The sequence below is a fragment of the Cupressus sempervirens genome, chromosome 10 (genome assembly GCF_028749045.1).
Source record: "Cupressus sempervirens isolate cs-2001-9-10 chromosome 10, ASM2874904v1, whole genome shotgun sequence".
NCBI classification, from domain to species: Eukaryota; Viridiplantae; Streptophyta; class Pinopsida; order Cupressales; family Cupressaceae; genus Cupressus; species Cupressus sempervirens.
In genome coordinates, this window is record NC_143127.1 from 753,033,748 (window position 1) to 753,050,836 (window position 17,089).

Consider the following 17,089-nt stretch of genomic DNA (forward strand, 5'->3'; position numbering starts at 1 on the left):
TTATGTGGAGTGAATTATGGAGAGAACATAATGCACATTAACCTGCACTAATCTTATCACTGACATGCACAAATGTCATTTTACATTGGAGACTTCAAGCTATGTGGTGGTTAGTGGCATGAATTTTGGTCAATGCAGTGGTGTTTTAGACTGGCATCTTTGCCATAATTTTTGGCCTCTCCAAATTTTTTGTCCTCTAGTAGCCCTTCCTCATCCATGAGTGCCTCCTCTCCACCACTCTACCCCAATAATGACCTACCTCAACCAGTTAGCAACCTTATAGATTGGGTGCAAAATGTGATTGTGGTGTCCGTTGGCTTTTGCTAGTTCTCAGCACATTTTGTGTCCTTGTAGACCTCCTTTGGTTACCTTCCTCTCTCCTACATGGTGCATGTTGAAGCTAGCAATGTAGGTGGTCTTAATGCTTGTATGGAGTGTTTCATCTTGTAACCTCTACGCCTCTACCTTGGGTGACTGTGAGTGGAACAGGATTCAAAACCACAATCATTGCTTCACCCATATAGCACACTAGATCGGGGTGCACTACCTAAAGCTTTCACTATAAATATTGTAGCTACCTCTAGAGAATCGATATTTCTCTAACATAGCCATAGATGGGGTCTTCCATGCAAGCTTTGACTTCATAGGAGATGGAGTTCACGATGTCTTATCTCTAGTGTGGTGACATCTCATTTAGAGTTTTGTGATGTTTCTTGTGTCGAAGATCTTGTGTATGTCGGATAGTGCAAAACTTATGTAATTGATGGGGAGACCAAAATCTTATTTGGTGGCATTTTTCAATCCCACTTCTTAGATGTCCCCCTCTACATACCGTGTGGAAGTTTTTGGCTCAAGAAATATTTTTTGTTGGATGGTGCACCAATTTATGGGATTGGGCAAAGTTTTTTTTATGGGTTTTGGAGTGCATACTATATTTGGAGGTTGCATAAGTGTTTGGGCTTGTTAACACCCATTCCATGCACCTGGCTCTGAGACCAACTCTTTTGATCAGCTCCAACATTGGAATTCTTTATGCTTTCCACCCATGTATTTAGTGGTTTTACCATTTACTATGGCAATTTTCACCAATCTGAAGTGGTATGGTGGTATTTTTTTATCGTGTCTTTATTGGCCACTAGTTTTTAATCCAACACCAACCCTTTGTCTTTTAGAGAACTATTTTTTTTCGTTAGACTGGATGTTTTTTCCAATAGCAAGGGTCATTTTTTCGAGTTTTTTTTTCCTCGATAGCTATTTGACCATCAAATTTGGGCTCACCACTTGCTGATGTTAGTACCACATTAGCATTATATTAGTGTTATTGTCACCTCCTTGAGCTCTATTTTTACCTACCTTCATGTCTTTACTCATATCTTGAGCATACGGATTCCATTTTCTAAAGAAGAAAAAAGAAATCATTGAAAAGTTGGTTCCAAGCTCGTCATAGTAGTACTATTAGTTTTTTGTTTTGATTTTTTTTGATGGATTTTTTTGCTATCAAAGTCATGGGTATAGTTTTGCACTTTGGGAGGCATATCTTGAGCATCTAATCTTCAATTTGGGAATTCTTTATATCATTGGAAAGGTCTTTCCAAGCTCTTTCTAATGATGCTAGTTATTTTTCCAGATTCTTCTCTAGGCACATTCTATTCAGTCTTTTGCATTTTTGAATTGTAGTGAATAAGTTGGTTGTTTTAGGTTTGAGGATTGATTTCATTTCTTTAGATGATTTTTCATGATTTGTACTATCTTTTGTATCAATACTATGTCTCTTCTGGTCTAGTTAGACACCATTTGTATGCATTCTTGCAAACATGCTGAGATAAAGTGTCATACTTCATCTGTATTTTCATTTCAGTTGTTTGCCTTTGTTTTCCTTCTGATTCAAATAGTGTTATCTGAGGACACTCATGTAGATTATTGTATTCTTGGGATTCATTATTTCTTGTGCATTATTTTACACGCACTACTCCGATAAAGTGCCATGAGGAGTTGATGTTCTGCCTTTGTTTCTCATCTTCCTTTATCTAGTGAGTGTCCCTTCTATGACATTAGCCTCATGTCGTGTCTAAGATTGATCACCTTGGTACACACATGTGTATAGTTTTGTACATCTTGATTGTGGCTCCTTGACTTGAGTTCGTTTGGCCCACTTTTCTAGTTTCTTGTCACCTCACCCTTGTCTGCATTAGGGGGTTCTTCTATTGTTTCTCATGCTTCCTTGGTTTGATTGATCAACTCTTCAAGATTTGGTGTTTCATGCAATTTGTATCTTCGAGTTCAATTTTTTTCCTTTGTGTGCCTTCTAATTCAATGCAAATTATAGTCTTCTCTACCTAGTCAAATTCTATTTTAGTGGAGGTTCTTTAGATTAGTAGTTACTTTTGACAAATATTTTCAACTTCTACATGCTTTAGTGGTGTTCTTCATGATCATCTTTTGTTCCTATCTTCTAAGACATTCCCTAGTTTGGAGGCTTCTTCAGTCCTTCACTAATTCTTTTCTAGCATATTTTCCATCTCTTTTTGGAGTAAGGTTTTTCCCATGTCATTTTCTTTGTTTCTCCTCTTCTCAAAGATTTGGTTGTACTTGGGTACCCCATCAGGCCTTTTTTGTTGGGACCCAATTCTACTTTTAGAAGTAGTTTCTATGTTTTTAGCTACTCCCTAAGTTTATCTTAAGGGGGGGTATTAGAGTAATTAGATATTTCCTAATTAACTCTAGTTACTTAAGCTAAACTTTAGGTATCTAATAATTAATAATTTTATTTATTATTTTGATGTAACCTAGGTTAAACCTTTTTAGGGTTTCAATCTCCTTTATAAGGATGATCTCTCATTGTAAACATTGATTGAAAATTGAGAATTGAGACAATTTCATTGTTGATAATAGCAATCCATCTTTTTGCTCATCAAGAATGTCTCATCTATGGATCTGGCAATTTCTGCCTCAATAGTTTTTTGCTTCTCTCTTCTATAACAAGTGTTTGCATGCAAGTGATTCTTGGGAGCTATGAAGCTGATCTTTTAGAAACTTCAATAATATTTTCTTAGCTTCTACTATTCACTTGGTCATACTAGCACAGTGCGGCTTCAACTATAAGTTGCTTAATCATTTATCCTTGTTGCTCAATTTTGTCTATGCATTTGGTCCTTCATTGATCATCTAAACTAGGCTTCAACTCAACTATCGTATCCACTTAGTGTAATGATTTTTAAAAAAATTATCTTACCAATGTACCTACTAATCAAGTATCATTGTAGTTCCACATAACTCAACCTTTCTACTAGGTCTTCTTGTTATCTCATCTTTTCAAATCCTCTTTATCAATTAAATGGTATGGTACTCTACTTAGGTAGCAACTATCTCACCAGTAAAGTTTGACATCAATGACAACATTAAAAAAAATCCAATTGTAGTTTCCAACTATCTTGCTCTTTGGCATTGATGACAACACCTCAACTTACCATGCAACCCAAAAATTAATTCAAGTATCCTACTTGATTTTCTTCTTGCAACTCCCTCTATATTTAGTAATAGATCTTCATTAATATCCTTTGTTTCATTATGATTCTCATCTCTACAGCTCTGATATGCAATACCTCTAGACACCAATTATAGAAACAATTATAATATATGCATTTATCATATCATAACAACATATATCTAGCTCATAGTTTCCCTCTTTCAATGTATAACTTCTCCTTTTACTCATTCTTCCCATGGTAATTATATAAACTCTCCCTCTTTGACAATAATGCCAAAGACATCTTAATATACCTCATATATCTTTATCATCTAGATAACTCCATGTCATCTCTCTAAACTAGGTTCTCCCTCTATCAAGTTTCTTATGACCAATTCAACATCTTATTCTTATCTCTTCACAACTTTAGGTAGCTCCTAAAGTGTGACAACTTTGCATCAAGTTGTAAGACATTTGAATCAAAATATTTGATGTAATGCTCCATCTCCATCTTAGGTAACCTAGGTTAAGGAAATCACCCCTAATTTACCTCTTAGAAATTCATGAGCATCCTTAGGTAAAGCTTTAGTAAAAATATCAGTTATCTATTCCTTTTTATTCACATACTCCAATCTAACTTCTTTGCCTTGTACCAATTCTCTCAAGTAATGATACTTGATAGCAATGTGATTGGTCTTGGTGTGCATCACAAGATTCTTGTATATGTTTATAGAACTTATTTTATTACAAAATATAACAATAAGTTTAGTGATCTCTTCCTTTATTCCTTTCAATAATTTCTTGATCCACACCATGTTCGAACAATTAACTATTGCTACTAAATTTTTAGCTTGTGTTGTTGATTGAGAAATGAAATTATGATTTTTGCTTGTCCATGAAACTAGTCTCTTTCCTAGAAAGAAAGCTCCACTACGTGTACTCCTTCTCCATCAACATTTCCAACCCAATATGCATCAATATATACTTTAATTCAAACTTGAAATTTTTCTTGTAATAAAATCCCTAATCCTCTGTTCTTTTCAAATATCTTAATATTCTTTTCACAACCATCATGTGATTCTCCTTAGGATTTATAGAAAATCAAGCAAAAATGCCCAGTGGTAGCGCAATATATGGTATGTTGTGAACAAAATATTGTATATTTCCTATCATTGATCTATACAAGGTTTGATCCACATCAGAAAAATCATCATTCTTTGAAAGTTTATGTCCAATATCCATAGGTATACTAATTGGTCTTGAGTATTCCATTCCAAAGGTCTTCAACATCCCCTTGACATACTTGGATTGTATAATGTATATTCCTTTCTTCATTTGATATACTTGCAAGCCAAAAAATAATTTGATCTCTCAAAACATAGACACCTCAAACTCTTTCTTCATTTCATTGGACAATGATTGACGCAATGAATCTTGTCCTCCAAATATGATATCATCCACAAATATCTCAGTTAACAGTATCGACCTTGTTCCAAATTTAGTCTTCAAGTATAGATTACCATTATCACTAGTCCTTGCAAAACCAATCTTCACCAAATATGTGTGCAACCTTTCATACCATGCTTTAGGGGCTTGTTTCAATCCATACAATGCTTTATGTAGCTTACATACCATATTCCTCTTGCTTGAATCAACAAAACCTTCAGGTTGTTCAATGTAGACTTCTTCCAAAATTCCATTCAAAAATGTAGATTTGACATCCAATTAATACACTTTGAATCCTTTGTAAGAAGGATATACAATAATTTCTCTCACTCCTAACCTTGCAGTTGGGAAAAATGTCTCCCCGTAGTCAATTCCTTCTTCTTGTGTATATCCCTTACAAACTAGTCTTGTTTTATTTCTTGTGACTCCACCTTTCTCATTTAGCTTGTTTCTAAATACCCACTTTGTACCAATAATATTCTTGTCTTTTGATCTAGGTACCAATGTTCAAGTCTTGTTCTTCTCTATTTGCTCAATCTCTTCATTTATGGCTAGAATCTGATCTTCATTATCAAGTGCATCCTTGAATTATCTAGACTTATATTCATGCAATAAGCATGTATCACTCCTTAGTATTTTTCTTGTCACAACTCTTGAATCTTTATCTCTAATGATTTGATTAGGTGTATGATGTACTCACATATTTTGCTAGCACGAGTTCTTGTCTTCTTACTTCTTATTATTTCTCTTAAGGTTCATCTCTTCAGTCACTTTAGGTCACACTTCATGTATCTCACCTTCTTCTCTTTGTTGTTCGTCAATCACTTTTTGATGCTTGGCATGCTCTTCTTGGTGCTTGACACCAAGTACCTAATGCTTGACACATTGCTGATGTAACTCAGCATTTACTAGTTGTTACTTCTTGGAATATTTATTCTTGAGTTAAGGTAGGGTACTAGGCTCTCCTTTACCAATGTATATGAAATTTGTGTAATCTTCAAGTCCTTTCTTACATTCAACTTCATTCATTTTTACATATTCGTCAACTTTTACATTTTCACTTTCCACAACTTTGTTAGTGTTAGAATTCAAACATTTATATGCTTTGTTTTTAGTGGAGTATACTAGGAATATAACTTCATAACTTTTTGCATCAAGTTTTCCATCTCTATTGTCCTTTAGTATATAATATTTAATTCCAAATACTTTGAAATATTTTACATTAGGTGCATATCCATACCATAACTCAAAAGGTGTGATATTTGTACCTTTCTTGACTTGTACTCTATTCAAAGTATGAATAGTTGTACTTACAGCTTCTCTCCATTACTTTTGTGAAATACTCTTCTCTGTCATCAATGTTCTAAAATTTTCCATGATTGATCTATTCCTTCTTTCAACTATGTCATTCTATGGAGGGGTCCTCAGTGCAAACATTTATCTCTTGATTCCTCTATCATTGTAGAATGTGTTGAATTCCTAAGATGTGAATTCACATCCTTTATTAGATCTTAAACACTTCAAGATTTTACCTATTTTCTTTTCTACTCTAACCAAATACCACTTAAACATTTGAAATGCATCATATTTTCCTTTAAGAAACATCATAGTCATCATTCCAGAGTAATCATCAACAAATAGAATAAAATATTTTTCACCACATTGTCAATATGAACCAACTCTAAAATATCATGAAAAGTATATGTCTTTCTCTTGAAACTAGACTTTGTCATGTTTCCCAATTGACATTGTTTACACATCACATTATCAGGTTTCTTCAACTTCGGTGATCCTATCACTCTTTTCATCTTACTAATACTTGCCAAATTATCAACATTGACATGACATAGCCTCTTATGCCATAACCATATCATCATGTTGTGAAAACAATCATGTATCATCAGATAGGTCTAGGTAGAACAAGTTACCTCTTATTTGATCTTCACTACCAATAAGTTCTCTAGAATTATCATAGATCTTAGCCTTCTTTTGTTGAAATTCAACTTTGTAACCTTAATTTTTTAATTTTGCAACACTCAATAAATTGTAGTTAATTCCTTCAACCCAATAAGCATTATCACATCTAGTCTTATCAGTCAATCTTATTGATCATTTTCCTTTCACAAGACATGGTGCATCATTACCAAACTTAGCACAACTTCCTTTATAATGTTCTAAGGTTTCAAACTTAATTTTATCACTAGTCATGTGATATGAGAAATCACTATCAATTATCAATCTATCATATTTACTCACATATGAAATAAGTGCATTTTTCTCATCTTCATCATAATCATCTTTCATTGCAACATAAATAACTTCTTCATCGTGACTATCAAAATTAGTATCAATTTCTTCTTCAGCAATGTAACAAGATTTTTTAATTTTACCCTTGTAGTCTTTATATACTTTGTTATGTCTTACATCTCTTCTTCCTTTGATATTGCTAACTTTCCATTCATCCTTGTCATCCCTGTCAAGACATCTTGTAGCAATGCAATCAAATTTATTACATGAAAAATATATTATAGGAAGTTTACCTTTGAATTTTCCTTTACCTTTGGGTAACCTTATAGCCATTAATGCTTCACGATCCTCAAGATCATTATCAGAAAATTCACTATCACTAACCTCATGCTTTTCTTTCTTCTTCTTAGACTTATGTAAAACCACTTTTGACTTGAAAGTAGATTCAATAGAAGGGGTGGTAAAGATATCAAAATTTGACAATTCAAAAGTAGTAAGTCTACCAACTAGACTATCCAAGGTTAGATCATTACTAGGAGTACATCTTAATTCTTGTCTTGCAAAAACTCTAATTGCATAAATAGGAAGTAAAGTTCTCGGTACATTTCTCATCACAGTCTCATCACTGATCTTTCCTTCAACTTCTCTGATAGCATTCACCACTTCTTTTATTCTTCTAACATATTGATCAATGTTCTCACCTACCATCTTCATGCCATCAAACTTTCGTCTCAAGCTTTATGATTTGGCTCTTAGTACATTATTTTCTCCTCCATGGATCTTTGCCACTTTGTCCCATATTTTCTTTGTACTAGTGTATTCTTTTATATCATCAAATTTTGAGTAAGTTAGGATGGATGCAATCTCCAACATTGCATGATTGTGTTATTGTTTATCCTTCATCTTTGGGTTGTCATAAGTGATTGCACAACTACATAGTTTATGCTCTAGGTAATATATTGTTGAGTCTCCAATTTCAACAATGTGTGGCTTCATCAAACTTTTTCATGTAGGGAAGTTCTCCTTGTTCAACTTGGGTACCTCCTTTCTAAACATCTTGATCTTTAGCTTTAATTCCATTCATAATTTCCTTATAATCACCACAAGCTCTCGATTTATAATAACTGAGAAAGGGGGTGAATTAGTTATCCTCATGTCCAATGTTCCAAACAAACTTTTAACCACTTTTAATAGCTTAGATTTATTCATTAGTCTACTTAGTCTCTATAACAACTTATCAATAACATAAACTTGTAACCCATTATCCCAATAGAACCTATTTGTGGGATGTAAGAAAATAAGAATAAATCACATCAAATACCATTCACACAAGTATAACATAGGGATTTAACTTGGAAACCCAATTTGAGTAACATGCTACAAATTTTTCACTCTTCTAAAGTGAGATTGGTTTATAGCCAATCCTGTTAAAGGTTATAATACACCCTATTAGGTGTGACCCTGTTAAAGGATTTAATCACTCTATTAGGACTGGGCTTGTTATAGGACTTAAGAACATCCCATTAGAATGTTACCTTAATTAAAGGATTTACAAATGACTTCTAGGTCAACCTTCATTAACGGATATTTATTAATACAATGGTTAGAAAGTAATAGTAGGTTGATCTAATAAATACAACTCACTTTGCAAATATAGATTGTTGTGTAGCTCATCCATTAAATCACTAACTATCCTTCATTACTATCTCCATCATGGATTCTCTTGGTAACCCTTCAAGTAATCACACTTTTTGTCTACTTAGCTCTTCACATCCTTTTGCTCAAGTTCATCAATAAATAGACTCAAAAACTACTCCAATATCTCTAGGCTATCCATATGCCTCCTTAATTAGGTAGCTTTGATATTTCACTACTTAAACATTACTGTTGATTTTAGGGTTAGGTCAAATTCATAAAATCCTTCCATCATTTCATTTCCTCCTTCTCCTTCTAGATATTTCTCAAAACTTCTCTTTGAATCCATGCCTAGGAACACTCAAACATGGTTTATCATGAATTAAATGCTCCATCTCATTAATACTTATCCTTCACACACTTTGACCAATCCAAAAATTCAATTGTGTTGGCTAAGAATCTCAATTCCTTAACAAACTATCAAATTTTGACACTCGGCCTATATTGTGTTCCTCTACCTCAATCATCACTAGATAACTTGACCAACACTAATTTTCTTGCTTAGCATACACTATCTATGCTTGGTCTAACTTTTCTAATACTTAGTCTTTACTGATTCTCAATCGACACTATATTTTCTTGGCTTCTATTATTCGCTCAATTAAAACTAGCACAATTCAGTTTCAACTATAAGTTCCTTAATCTTCTAGTATATTTCTCAGTTTGGCCTATGCATTTGGTCCTTAATTGATCATCTCAACTAGGATTTAGCTCAACCATATTCTCTACTTAGTGTAATGATTAAAAAACACATTATCTTTCCAATGTACTAACTAATCAAGTGTCCATTGTAGTTCCACGTAACTCAACCTTTCCACTAGGTCTTCTTGTTATCTCATCTTTCCAAATCCTCTTCATCAATAAAATGATATGGCACTCTACTTAGGTAGAAATTGTCTCATCAATAAGGTTTGACATCAGTGACAACATAATAATCATTCCAATTGTAGTTTCCAATAGTTTCCCTTTACTTGGGGAAGGTAATTTGGAAATATCCTACTTCTCTTCCTATTCCCTCTAATGTTGCTAATATTCTTAACCAGATTCTTTTGGAGAGGGAAGTTAATTCTTTCAAATAAGTTTGATTACCTTTTATGGGATCCTTCAAAAGAGGGATCCTATTCAATTAATTAGGGGTACATTTCTCTTCAACACTCTCGGGAAAATTTAAGGAAATACAAGGTTTATATGTTTTGTTGGGGTAATTTGGTTTTACCTAAGGTAGGATGCTTTGCATGGTTGGTTCTTAAAAAATGGATTCTCACAAGTGATAGATTGCAAAGACTAAAAATTTCCAATGATCTTCCATATTTGGTTTACAATTAGTAATCAGATGCTATTCATCATCTCTTGTTAAATTGCTCTTTTTCTCAAGCATGATGGCACTTTGTTCTTAATAAACTCAACTATCCTATGCCATTACCAAAATCAATTTGAGATTTATTTAAATAGTGGCCAATTATTTTCTCTAAGTAAATGTTCTCTTCCTTGTGGAGATGTATTCCTTCTTCTATTGTTTGGTTTATTTGGTGGGAAATAAATAGGATAATTTTAAGACATCTTTCATATAACCTAGAAAAGGTGCTTGAGGGGCTAGAAAAGAGCATTGTAGAATTTGGTAATGCTTATGTTAGTAAGTTTAAGGTTCAATAAGTCTTTGCATCTTGGGATAATTTTATTTTTTAGCATTAGAAGGGTTTGTTTTGCCCCCATCTACCTACTCCTTTATGTCTATCTATGACTTTTTTTTATCAAGTCTCAAACTAGGTGGACTCCTCTAATAGTTGATCAGTTTAAACTCAACTTTCATGGAGCATCTCAAGGAAATCTAGGAAAGTCAAGTATTTGAATTTCTATTAAGGATCATAAAGTTTTGGTTATAGAATCTATGGCATCTCTTATCTCCTCTTGTATGAACAATTAGGATAAAGCTCTAGCCTTACTTAATGGGCTAGCCCTTGAAAATCTTTGAGCCTCTCCTCTCTACACATCAAAGGTGACTTTACACTTATTATTAATGCATGTATCAATTGTCAAATTTCTAATTGGTAAATTCACTATATCCAGCTGCAAGTATGGGATATTTTGGATAACATCCCTGAGTTTTATATTTCTCATGTTTATCGGGAAGGTAATTTACTTGAAAATTGTTTAACGAATTTGGGTGTGCGTGATTTTATCATTAATTCTTCCTTGTCCCCTTTTGACCCTAAATTATGCCCTAAGATCATGGACATTATTTCTAAAGAGACCTATTGACATTTAACCTAGCCCAAGTGTGAGCCATTTTTTATGTCTAGTATTTGCATTGAATAGTCTTGTGATACCCCATTTTGGCAAGGTACCATAATCTCTATAAGTACGTGTACCTAGCTTTTGATTTTTATTATTAGTATTGGATATGCGCCTTGGTGTTTTGTAAATTTTGGTGCGGATGATTTTTCCTTTAACTCTTTAATACACACTAATGATGTTCATCCTTAACCTAAGCTTATGGATTTTATTTTCATTGAGACCTCATAACTCATATATCACTTCTAACTGGAACCACCTCCTACATTGTCCTCAATTAATCATAGTTTAAGGATTTCTCTTGGCCCAAGTTTTCCTTTTCTTTTAATTATTTGTTCATTACTACATCATGTTGACAACTATTATCATTCATTGATAATTATGACACTTAATACTTTCACATTACAATTAAGTGTGTTGGAATTTTGAATGGTACTCTTCCCAACTTTCATGAGTATTTTATTCCATACAATTTCACATGACACTAGGTGCTATATTTGTAGATCGTATCATGTTCTATTATTGTCCTTCTCATTTTATGATGACTAAATTGTGTCAATTAATGATATAAGGGTAAACTTGCATATAAATTCCTCATATGGAGATGGATTGATTTTTCATTCCTCATATTATTTCTATGAATTTTTTGAAGGGTGAGCATTTGGATTTTTTTTCATTTAGGGTTCATTATATATTATAGTTTGGGCTTCCATGTCACATTATGCTCCTTTTTGGGTTGTCATAATTCAGTAAGCATAATAAATTTTTCCATGCTACCTTGAAACCAATGGATATGGTTGGATTTTTTTGCTATTTTTCCTCATGGTTGGCTTTTTACTGGGCATATATTATCATGATAATATTTATCTAAGTGACATTAAAATTATAGACTTGTTTCTTGTTTAGTTTTCTCTTTCAAATTTGTGATTTTACCATCAAGATTTAGCAGGGTTATTCGGTTATCTTGTGGATCTCATCATTTTCTCTTAGACATTGTTTATTTTGTTCAGGATATTTGATAAATTTTCACTAGTGGATGGTGCTTTCTAGAGTTCCACCTAATCTTGGTACGTTTTCTCAAAGATTGTCATCCTTTTTAGGTATGTCTTCTTGTTTGGTTGGTGGATGATAGATTTGTTTAAGAGTTTCTATGATGGCTTCCTTTATTACACTATTTGAGCCTAGCTTCTTAATGCTCTCTTTAGTTGTTAATCACTTTTGGAGAATATGGAATGCTATGCTTTGAGATCCTTTGAACAAGGATAAAAAAGGCTAATATTTTTTTTAAGGTAAGATGAAACAACAACAACTTACACCAAAAAGAAAGGGAAGACTAACATAAACCAACACCAAATATCCCCAATTGTCACTACTTATCATCTTAGAATAAAGATCACACAAATTAGGAGAATACCCAAAGGAGGTGTTTTTTTTAAACCCAAAGTAAAAGTTCCTAGCATGGTTAAGCATACATGTCCATTTCCAACTAACCATAACATAATCAAAGAACAGTGAGCAGAGACTCTCAAACGGTCATGCACATGACAAAGGCTTGATGTTACAACCACTCATATACTGGACACCATGCTAAAAGATAAATGTTAAACCCTAAAATATGGCTAAGTCTAAAACCTTAAAGCCCTAAAATTTTGCTAAGTCTGAAATCCTATCAGTTGAAGAAATCTACAATCTTTATCTTAGCTCCTAGAGAGCTGGAATGTCCTATCTCAAGTAAATCATTGCATATATAAAATATATCTTAATTATAAGAAGTTATACTTAAATGATATATTTTATACACCCCAAAATTGAATGGTCAAGATATAGGGAGAAAGAACTACCAAAGGGTATCCAAAACACCTCTTGGAACATACCGGACAAGGTAGGAAGTACCCATTGTTTGGTTGAATAGGTTTTTCCATAGATCTAGTATGATACTTTCCTTAATGACACTAATACATTTTCACTTGTTTTTCTACCAAAGTTGTCAACCAAAACTATGATTCCTTCTTCTTTTTTGGTTTTTGTTCCCGCTTTGGTCAAAAATTAAAAAATTATGCCCACTTTGGTCAAAATTTTGACCAATGTATGTACTCATTTCGACCAACATTAAAATGGCATTATGTTATAATAACATAAAAATAAAAACTTTTATAATGCTATGTCACAATATATTACTAAAGCTTTCTAAAAGTGCAGGGGGCTTCATTCATGTGAAATAGTAATTAGCCGAAGGTGGGGTTCTCTGCGAGGAAGTGACCTATTCAGCCCATCAAATGGTTCAACCTGAGATTTTGAATTCCTACAATTTGACAATTTGGAACAGAGTTGTGTGGCTTGAATAGTAGTTGAAAAATTGAGAAACTATTGAGCCACCAAAAAGGGAATAAAAAATGAAAGGAATGGTGTCTTCAGAAGCCTCTACTACTAATAAGGCTCGACTTGCCAGAAAGATGACACTGAGATGCTTATCTTTGAGGATTTGCCACTAACCTATCTAAAGAGATTAAATAGAGTGAAATATAGGCTATAAATGATGGAAAATTTCTTCCTACATACTTCGTTCCCTTTTTTTTCTTGCAACATTTTAACAATGAGTACGCTTGAAAACTCTTTGACGTTACATTTGATTGCTGAGATCATCCCTTTTGGTAGGTTTTCTTATAACTATATACAACTTCTTTTTCCAATTCTTTTTTTTTTTGGCTTGTTTTTTTTCATATATTTCTTGAAGGATTTTCTCTATTTTGAGGGTTTTTGAATAGAGAGTGGAGTTCAGGCAAGGTTTTTCTACATAAATGGTTTCCGTTGTTTAGCTAACCTACCTTCACATCATCATACAATTGTATTGAATTTTCTTTGCAGCCAAACTCTATCCCTGAATCACAAACTCAGGTCCCTATAGGTAAGTCACTTTTTCTTTGACCATAATTCCCACCCCCATATCTTTTTGGGTTCTTATCACTCTCAAGGAGATCTTTCTAATATTTTAAAGCACTTGGCTATGCCATAAAAATTTAGCCATTATGTCTTAGAGAGAAAATACAAACACATCAAAATCATCTAGTATGGCCACTTCATGTGTAGAGCACCATGATTATGCCAACAAGCTATAGTAACTTTCCACTAAAAAAACTACTATTTTTACTATACAAATCAATAAGTGAATTGTGAACCATTTAGAAGATCAAGGGACCCTTAATAACTTTTCACTCCACTCTTATTGCCAATTCATAGTCAAAATCAACTAATTTAATTGGTTGCTACCCCATTGAGCATCATGAAGTAAAGACTCTTGAATATAGCATGTTCATATAACAAAGTATACATGGAAAATTAGTTGTAGCATATTAAGTATTTCACAAAATTCCATCAATCCAAGAAGCACCAAGTTCTATAAAAGAGGATATATAGAAGACAATATTCAAAACAAAAGTAGGTTTATACTAGTTGTTATATCTTTCTTTTTGCTTTTCAAATGGATGAGATGATTTTATGAGATTGATAGATGATGTATTAAAGACCATTCATATAGATGTATGACAACATACTGAGATGACAGATTGTCTTTTAGTGTTTATTGATACTTGGAAAGAACATACAACCACTTTGAAGTGAAAAGTCTTTAAAGAAAAACATATCTTTTGGGAAACAATAAGAAATATGAATTTGGAGAGCAATCACTTGTATATTAAGAGGACATGTATGAAAGAGACCAAGAAAATGTTGGATGTGGCCAATGAGCTCCTAAATAAAGGGGAGGAGGAGGCAGGGGGAAGGTAGTAGCCAACCTTGGTGCTTTTCAGTGTGTCCCACCAAATAAGCACATCTTTGAGGCATCTTCAAATTAAAAGATAGTTCTTTAGCAAAATGTAATATATCAAAATAGCAAAGTCCAACATTGAAGCCACATTCATTTCGAGATAAAGATAACAAAGAATTATGGATGTGTAGTTGTAAGCATGAGAATGCAACAATGCTTAAAAGAATCACAAAAAGGTAACATAAAGAAGTTTTGACAACTAGATATTAATATTTTTCAAAATTTTAGTGAAATCTACTTTGTAGAAATTAAGCTGCAAACCTACATACAAAGTTTCAAAAATTCAAAGACAACCAATGACTCTTGTTGCTATGAAATGAGCTACAATAGGGAGTTATAGTTCATGATGACAGAGCTCTTGGATTACAGCCTTACTTGAGTCATTCAACCATATCTCTATATTAGTTCCACTCTTTAAAGAGACCATTGTCAAGGACATCTTCATTTGCAATACACTTAGAATTTGGAATCTGGACTAATCTTGTTGAAGTATACTTACGAGTTTTCCTTAACAGTATGTGACTTTTTCCATATAGAAATTAATTATGTTCTCCATGTTTGCTAAGTAATCAACATTTTTGTATCTGAATTATCTTAACTATATGTCACACTAAGAATATATAGTCTCTATTCATGCTTTATGATTTCTTCTTGGTGGTTGAAACAATTTATTTACCTCACAGTTATTGTTTAATTAATATTTTTTCTTTAATATTCTTTGTTATTGCCTGCCACTTGGAAACATGATGAAGGCTTTTCTTAGATTGAAATTGCTATAGGAAATTGAGCTCAAATAAATGATGGAGCAATTATTGTTGATCTTATGAAGGATGCAATGGTTGTAGAAAAGGGATTAGATCTAATCCAACTCTAATGTGAATAAGCCCAGCTATTACAATACCAATAGTAGTGATTTTTCTTAGAAAAAATGTAGCATGACACACCATTAATGTACATAACACAACCATGTCATTTGAATATGTTTAAGTCATACTTCCATGTGCAATTCTAGTAATATGTCTTAATTATATTACTTTGTAATGCAATGCAAGCCATAATATTGTGCCAAATCCTAATGACAGTCCCATTTGAAGATGAAATTTGAATATTTAATCATAACGTAATCCATACTTTCACTTGATATCCTTAATATGATCTATTGTTGTTTTTCTAGTTTCAGATTCAATGCAAAGGTTATGATGGAAAGATTGAAAGCAAAAAGATTAACGTTTGGAATGTGATATGAATGATAATAATATGAAGAATATATACTCATAACACTCCCATAAGGTGTAAGGAACCCATGATTATGAAATTAGTGATTTAAGGTTTACATAATAGACATTTGTTGTTATATATGTGTTTTTGGGTAAGATTGCATTTCATCTTTAATTCGCATACACCCTTATTTAGAAGTATGAACATAATATGTGTAGAATCTATTATCCTTGAGTTGAATATTATTTCCTTCTATTCACTTGGTTCTTGAGAGCATCCAAAAAGGAATAGCTTTATGGAATGATGCCTAGAAATGACACACAGAAAATAAATCGGTTGTTGATCACATTAATGACTAATATGGGAGTTTTACATGTTTTTGATAGGTAAAACATTCCAAAGTTATGTGCTTTCAAAGTAGCTCTTCACGAGGCCTTAGAATATCCCTTGAATCAATGCTAGTAACATTGAAGGATGGAGGAAATATGCACCTAATACTCTAAATTTCACCGATAGGTATTTTGGTTATGGTTTCATAACACTCCTCAATAACATTTGTTCCCATAAATCTTGAAGCATATTGTCCACATTTGTTATCAATTCCATATGCCCTTTGAATCTTACTAATTTTTGAAACTATCCATTTCTAAACACAATCCCTAGCATAAAAATCAACATATTCTTGGACTGGCACGTACAAGTGCTAGTTTATTGCCATATCATAGGAGACTTAGGAGAGGTCCTCCAAATTTTTGATTTCACAAGGCATGGCCAATTGGAATGGTCTAAAAATATCTAAGGTCTCGGTATTTCCTTCAATGGTGAAAGACTGCAAGCACTTCCTTTTTCTTCCCATTTTTGCTTTGTAGAGAAGACATACGCTAAGTGGAAAATTGAAAATA